Genomic DNA, 6,214 nt, shown 5'->3' on the forward strand with positions numbered 1-6,214 from the left:
GGGGACACTGGGGACATTGGGGATGTTGGGGACATTAATGGGACATTGGGGACACATTGGGGGAAATTTGGGATTAAATTGGGGGAAATTTTGGGAGTGAAATGGGAAAATTTGGGGGAAATTTTGGGAAAAAATGGGGAGAAGTGGCGGAAATTTTGGGTAGATTTTGGGGAAGTTTGAGGGGAAAATTTTGGGGGAAATTTGGGTAAGTTTGTGGAGAAATTTGGGGAAAAAATGGGAGAAATTTTGGGTAAGTTTGGGGAGAAATTTGGGGGAAATTGGGAGGGAAATGGGGAAATTTGGGGAAATTTTGGGAAAATTTTGGGGAAGTTCAGGGGAAAATTTTGGGGAATTTTGAAAGAGAATTTCTGGGAAAATTTGGGGAGAAATTAGGGAAACTTCAGGGAAGTTTGGGGGAAAATTTTGGGAAAATTTGAGAGGAATTGGGGAAATTTTGGGGAAGTTTGGGGGAAAATTGGGGGAAACTGGGGAAATTTTTGGTTAGTTTGGGGAAATTATAGGAAGTTTGGGAGAACATTTTGGGAAAAATTGGGGCAAGTTGGGGGATTTTTAAAAGAAAATTCTGGGAAATTTTGGAGGAAATTTTGGGAAAATTTGGGAAATTTTGAGGAAGATTGGGGAAAATTTTGGGGAAGTTTGGAGGAAAAATTTGGGGGAAATTGGGGGAGATTGGGGGAAATTTTTGGGGAAAATGGGAGATAGTTTGGGGAGAATGTTGGGAAAATTTGAGGGAAATTGGGGAAAATTCTTGGGAAATTTTGGGGAATTTCTGGAGAAATTTGGGAGAAAACTTGGGGGAATTGGGGGAAATTAGGGAAATTTTGGGGAATTTTGGGGAAGTTTGCGGGGAAATTTTGGGTGAAAACTTTGGGAAAATTTGAGGGAAATTGAGGAAATGGGGAAATTTGGGAGAAAACTTGGGAGAAATTTGGGACATTTTAGTGAAATTTGGGGGAAAATTGGGGAAAATTTGGACAAATATGGGGGAAATTTGGGGAGAAATTTTGGGAAAATTTGGGGTGAAATTTCAGGGAAATTGGGGAAATTTTGGAGAAGTTTGGGGGAAAATTTCAGAGAGAAATGGGAAAAATTGAAGGAAATTTCTGGGAAAATGTGGGGGAAATTTTGGGGAAGTTTGGGTGAAAATTTGGGAGAAAAATGGGGAAAGTTTGGGGATTTTTTAAAGAAAATTCTGGGAAATTTTGGAAAAATTTGGGGGCAAATTTTGGGGAAAATTTGAGAAATTTCAAGGAAGTTTGGGGAAAATTTTAGGGAGGTTTGGGGGAAAAATTGGGGAAAATTTGGGGAATTTGGAGGGAAATTTTGGGGAAATTTGGGAGAAAACTTTGGAAAAAATTGGGAAAGTTTGGTGGAATTTTGAAGGAAAATTCTGAGAAAATTGGGGACATTTGGGGTGAAATTTGGGGGAATTTTTTTGGGAAAACTTGGGGGAAGTGCAGAAAATTTGAGAGACATTTGGGGAATTTTGAGGCAAAATTTTGGGGAATTTTTGGGAAAATTTGGGGGAAATGTGGGGGAAAAATTCAGGAAAAATGCAAATAGAATGGGGAAAAGGAGGAAAATTTGGGGAATTTTTTTTGGGAAATGGGAAAAATTGGGGGTAAAATGAGAATAAATGAGGGAAAAATTGGGAAAATTTGGGGGGAAATTGGGGGATTTGGGGGGGAAAGGGGACATTTGGGGACATTGGGGGTGTTTGGGACACTTTGGTGTCACTTTGATGGAACTTTGGAGCCATTTAGTGACAATTTGGTGCCATTTGGTGACTTCTAGTGGCTTTTGGTGACAATTTGGTGCCATTTGGTGTCATTTTGTGTCCCTTTAATGCCACTTTGGTGCCATTTGATGTCATTTAGTGTCACATGAGTGACTTTTAGTGACATTTGGTGCCACTCTGGTGCCATTTAATGCCATTTTTTGTCACTTTGGTGCCATTTAGTGTCACTTTGGCGCCATCTGGTGCCATTTAGTGTCACTTTAATGCCACTTAGTGCCATTTGGTGTCACTTGATGACCCCTGGTGTCACTCTGGTGCCATTCAGTGTCACTTTGGTCCCATTTGATGTCACTTTGATGTAATTCGGTGTCATTTTAGTGCCATTTAGTGCCACTTTGGTCCCATTTAATAACTCCTGGTGTCACTTCAGTGCCATTTAGTGTCACTTTAATACCATTTAGTGCCATTTGAGGCCATTTAGTGCCACTTTAATATATTTAGTGCTAATTTGGTGCCATTTGATGTCACTTTGGTGTCACTTTTTGCCATTTTAGTGTCACTTAGTGCCATTTTTTGCCACTTTGGTCCCATTTAGTGCAATTTAGTGTCACTTTGGTGCCATTTTTTGTCACTTTGGTCCCATTTGGGGCCATTTTTTGTCACTTTAATGCCATTTTTTAAACAATAATGCATTTTTTATCAGTTTAATGCCATTTGGTGCCACTTTGGTGCCATTTGATGCCATTTTGATGCCATTAAGTGCCATTTCTTGCCACTTTGGTGCCGTTTTTTGCCACTTCAATGCCACTTTCTCCCACTTTGGTGCCATTTAGTGTCACTTTAGTCCCATTTGGTGCCAGTTTTTGTCACTTTAATGCAGTTTTTTGTCATTTCAATGCCATTTTTTCCCAATTTTTGGCCATTTTGATGTCACCTGCTGTCTCCTCACTGACCTGCAGCAATCTGTTCTGCAGTCATTGTCACCTGTGCTGGTCGGTGATGTCACTGTGTGCCCAGGGGCTGCTTGGTGTCATTTAGTGCCATTTGGTGTCACTCAGGTGCCATTTGGTGTCACTTTGGTCCCATTTAGTGCCATTTAGTGCCACTTTGACACCATTTAGTGCCATTTGATGTCACTTTGGTGCCATTTAGTGTCACTTTGGCTCCATCTGGTGCCATTTAGTGTCACTTTAATGCCATTTAGAGCCATTTGGTGCCATTTAGTGCCATTTAATGTCACTTTGTGCCACTTTAGTGCCATTTAATGTCACTTTAATGTAATTTTTTGCCATTTGTTGCCATTTAGTGCCACTTTGGTGCCATTTAGTGTCACTCTGGTGTCATTTAGTGCCATTTAGTCCCATTTGGTGTCACTTCGATGCCATTTGATGCCATTTTGATGCCATTTGGTGCCATTTTTTGTCACTTTAACACTGTTTTCCTCCACTTTGGTGCCATTTTGATACCACCTGATGCTACCTCGATGCCACCCTGATGTCACCCTGTCCCCTCTCAGTGACCTACAGCAATCCATTCCACTGCTATTGTCACCTGCGCTGATAGCTGATGATGTCACTCTGAAGACATCACTGATGTCACTCTGAAGACATTACTCTGATGACGTCACCCTGTCCCCTCAGTGACCTGCGCAGCAAGCTGTTCTGCTGCAATTGTCACCTGTGCTGGTCGCTGATGTCACTGTGTGCCCAGGGGCTCTTTGGTGGTGTTGGAATACATATCAGGTTAAACATTTTGTATAACTTTAGTCAAAGGTTTTGTTTGTCTTTACCCTGGAAAAGGAATTTTAGGTTTCTTTCAGGACATTGTTCTACCAGATGAGGTCTGGTGGACTCAGCATATCAACAGATTGGGAGTGACCCCAGAGATAACCAGAGAGATAAAGACTATGAACAGAACATCTGCTGGGACATTGTGGTTATCAACAGGACATGGTGGATATCACAAACAGCTACCCCAGAGCACCTCCAGCAGGGCTGAAGACATCCTGGCCTGGAAAAAGGACTGATGAGAAAAACTGAAGAATGAAGAATCTAATTAGCATCAGAGGTGAGGAGATTCAGATCCAATGGGAAACTGAATACTGGGGGTTTGCTCAACTTTAGACCAATGAACACTGACCCAATGCTTTCCTATGTGTTTTTACTGTATAAAATATCTAAAAAATCGAGTAAAAGCTATGTATCATGGAATGATTCTCTCTGCACACCCGGGCTATGTGTGGATGAGATAATTTCTGTGGTACATCCTGGTCAGAACAACATCCTGGCCAGATAATAAAGTAATGCCTTGACTCTCTAACATTAAAATGTTGTTGGAGGGGTTTTGTATTTTTTTTCCTGCATATTTGGTGACAGCTCCAGTCAACATGTCTGATCCCCTTGAAGGAACCTCTAACACGAATGCCCACCATGGTTAGAGGGGCCCTGCCTCTAGCCAGTAGAGGCCAGGGAAAACCGAATTTTTTGGACAGTGTGGATTCGGTGGCCTGGCACATCAGAGCCACAAGAATACGAGGCTTTAGTTGACACTGGTGCACAATGCACGATAATCCCATCGCGACATGTGGGGACAGAACCTATTTCTATTTCTGGTGTTACAGGAGGACCACAAGACTTGACCCTGGTGAAAGCTGAGGTGAGCCTGACTGGAAGAGAGTGGAAAGAACATTCCATTGTGACTGGCCCAGAGGCTCCATGTAGTTTGGGTATAGACTTCCTCCAAAATGGATATTTCAAAGACCCAAAGGGACTCAGGTGGGCATTTGGGATAGCTGCTGTGGAGACAGAGGGCATTAAGCAATTGAACACCTTGCCTGGACTGTCAGAGAACCCATCTGCAGTAGGACTCCTGAAAGGAGAAGAGGAACAAGTACCGATTGCAACCTCAATTGTGCTACGCCGACAGTACCGGACAACTCATGATGCCGTGATTCCCATTCACAAACTAATCCGTGAGCTGGAGAGCCAAGGGGTGGTCAGCAGGACCCATTCATCCTTTAACAGCCCCATCTGGCCTGTGCGAAAATCTGAAGGAGAATGGAGATTGACTGTGGACTATCGTGCCTTGAATGAGGTGACTCCACCTCTGAGTGCTGCTGTGCCAGACATGCTGGAGCTCCAGTATGAGCTAGAGTCCAAGGCAGCAAAGTGGTATGCCACTATTGACATTGCAAATGCATTTTTCTCCATTCGTCTGGCAACAGAGTGCAGACCTCAGTTTGCTTTCACCTGGAGGGGCGTGCAGTATACCTGGAACCGACTGCCCCAGGGGTGGAAGCACAGTCCCACCATCTGCCATGGACTGATCCAGGCTGCTCTGGAAAAGGGTGAGGCTCCAGAACATCTGCAGTACATCAACGACATCATTGTATGGGGGAGCACAGCGAAAGAAGTGTTTGGGAAAGGAGAGAAAATCATCCAAATTCTCCTGGAAGCTGGCTTCGCCATCAAAAAGAGCAAGGTCAAGGGACCTGCCCAAGAGATCCAGTTCCTGGGAGTGAAGTGGCAAGATGGCCGACGTCAGATTCCTACCGAAGTCATCAACAAGATCACAGCGATGTCCCCACCAACCAACAAGAAGGAGACACAAGCTTTCCTAGGCGCCATAGGTTTCTGGAGGATGCATATCCCCGAGTACAGTGAGATTGTGAGTCCTCTCTACCTGGTGACACGCAAGAAGAACAATTTCCACTGGGGCCCTGAGCAGCAACAAGCCTTCGCTCAGGTCAAGCAGGAGATCGCTCATGCAGTAGCCCTTGGCCCAGTCAGGACAGGACCAGAAGTGAAGAATGTGCTTTACTCTGCAGCCGGGAGCCATGGTCTGTCCTGGAGCCTTTGGCAGAAGGTGCCTGGTGAGACTCGAGGCCGACCACTGGGATTCTGGAGCCGAAGTTACAGAGGGTCTGAAGCCAACTACACCCCAACAGAGAAAAAAATCTTAGCAGCATACGAAGGAGTCCAAGCTGCCTCAGAGGTAATTGGCACAGAAGCACAACTCCTCCTGGCACCTCCACTACTGGTGCTGGGGTGGATGTTTAAAGCAGAGGTTCCCTCTACTCACCATGCCACCAATGGCACATGGAGCAAATGGATTGCCCTTATCACACAGCGCGCCCGTATGGGAAATCTGAATCACCCTGGGATTTTGGAAATAATTACAAATTGACCTGAAGGTGAAGATTTTAGTCTGATTGAGGAAGAGGAGCTGGAACAAGTGACTCGTGCAGAGGAAACTCCACCTTACATCCAACTGCTGGCAGATGAAACACACTATGCTCTTTTCACTGATGGTTCCTGTCGTCTTGTAGGGACAAAACGAAAATGGAAAGCAGCTATGTGGAGCCCCACTCTGTCGCTGTTGAGCAGCTAGCAGAGTAAAGAAAGCACCAGTTCTCAGTGGCAAGAAGGAATGACCTTTATTGTTTTGATTTCATCA

This window comes from Lichenostomus cassidix, unplaced genomic scaffold, assembly GCF_008360975.1.
Source record: "Lichenostomus cassidix isolate B80296 unplaced genomic scaffold, HeHo_3.0 HiC_scaffold_46, whole genome shotgun sequence".
NCBI classification, from domain to species: domain Eukaryota; kingdom Metazoa; phylum Chordata; class Aves; order Passeriformes; family Meliphagidae; genus Lichenostomus; species Lichenostomus cassidix.